The sequence below is a fragment of the Rhinoraja longicauda genome, unplaced genomic scaffold (genome assembly GCF_053455715.1).
Source record: "Rhinoraja longicauda isolate Sanriku21f unplaced genomic scaffold, sRhiLon1.1 Scf000089, whole genome shotgun sequence".
Classification (NCBI taxonomy): Eukaryota; Metazoa; Chordata; class Chondrichthyes; order Rajiformes; family Arhynchobatidae; genus Rhinoraja; species Rhinoraja longicauda.
In genome coordinates, this window is record NW_027601307.1 from 244 (window position 1) to 2,005 (window position 1,762).

Genomic DNA, 1,762 nt, shown 5'->3' on the forward strand with positions numbered 1-1,762 from the left:
TCGGTACTCAATACACTGACTGGTGAAGGTCAATGTACCAAAGGCATTCTTTACCATCCTCTTTACAAAGCTTTTCAGTGTACCTCGGTACACGTGACCATAAAACTAAACTGAAACCAAACTCATTTCGGGTGATCACAGCCGGGATTTAGGGAGGATCCCCTCCCATTTACAGTCTATTGTTTTAGAACCAGATGGGGCAAAGCTCTGGCCGGGACCGGGTAGAATTGTGAAATTTGTCCCATTATTGAGACATTGTCCACTTCTTTGCACTTTCCAGGAGATGGAGTGTTGGTGGCGGGAAACGGCTCTCTCGCTCAGACGCCGCGGGATGGACGCCGGGTTGGGTTGGAGCGCGTTGGGGAGGTCCTCTACTCTCCCAATTGGCCGGCGCCCGGCTGGCGTGGGGTGGGACCTTAGTAACTTGTTACCCTAACTGGCCGTGTCAGATCCTCTTTCTCACCAAAAAGCCAACCTCCTTTATCCATCCCAACAGACCGACCAGTCCCCGTGGCGTGGCTTGGGTCTTCTGTAACACCACGGAGACTAACACCAAGGCGGTAGTTCTCGTTGGAACGGGAGAGGAATCTCTGAAGGAGAACGCGCTGTTCTATCTCCCGGCCGGTTACATGTTATCCTGGCCGCATCTAGTCATCAGGTCCGCCACCGTTCGGGCCTCAGGCGTCTATCTCTGCAGGTCGGGAAACAGGACTCTCGCTTACCACGAGGCGACATGCAAGATGCGGACAAGATCCATATCTCGGACAAATCCATCGGCGTCTCCTCGCTTCCCAGTTGCTTCTTAGAAGTCGGAGACCAGCACTTGGAGTATTCACGGTCTGGAACACTTGGGAGGACTGCGGCCGGTTCGGAGAGAAAGACGTTTGGGATTCTGTTACGCTAGTCCAGTCCTGGGCGACCAGAAACCCATGGCATCTGGTCTTTGGCGAAGCGGCAGTAACTTCCAGGACGGCCTCCCGAGATGGGATTGGAACCGTGCATCGTTCCCCACGTGACCGAATCCCCTTTGCAACTGTCCGGTGTTCCTCCTGATCGATACTCACTTGTTCAACGTCAACGGAACGGTAGCTTTAAGTGTCCCGGCGCCTCAGTCTGCACTCCGGTGACCTGGCGGAGAAATTCCAACGAGGTTTCGCGGGCATATCTCTCCCGACGACGAGGGAGCACTCAAACGTTGGACGATGTGACACGATAAGGCGTCCAGAAAGCAGATGAGAGGGTGTACGAATCGGAGGAACTGGCCGGTGCCTTCCACCTGAGGGTGCTGGAACATAACGGAACAATGGCGGCGGCGGGCGGAAAGCAGGGCGCGCTTGGTTTGGTACATCTTGGCTGCCATTGCCTTCGTGTCTGTTTTGCTAATTTTCCTGTATTTTCTATTGCCTACTGCGCCCAGGTGCGGCGCCACCAGGCCGTGCACTGGTAACGTCCACACGTTACAAATACACCTTCATATGCACTAATATCCCAGCAGGCCAATCAGCCCATTCAGATTATGCAAGTTCTGTTTGCCATCCCATTCCTTTCCCCTTTATTCTTTTTCCAAACATCCCCCCATTACATAAATTCATATGTCAGCATAATTAGGCCATTGGGCCCATCAAGTCTACTCCGCCATGCCATCATGGCTGATCTATCTTCCCTCTCAACCGCATTCTCCTGTTTTCTCTCCGTAACCCCTGACACTTGTACTTGTCAACTAATTAAGCCCTTCTTATTCCCATTACCACTGCGGTGCGCA

General features: G+C 53.1%; 1 pseudogene; it reads left to right on the forward strand.

Moving 5' to 3' along the window:
• The first annotated feature begins 331 nt into the window (after positions 1-331).
• Positions 332-1,447, forward strand: LOC144589975 (protein FAM187B-like; annotated as a pseudogene).
• Positions 1,448-1,762: the final 315 nt, after the last annotated feature.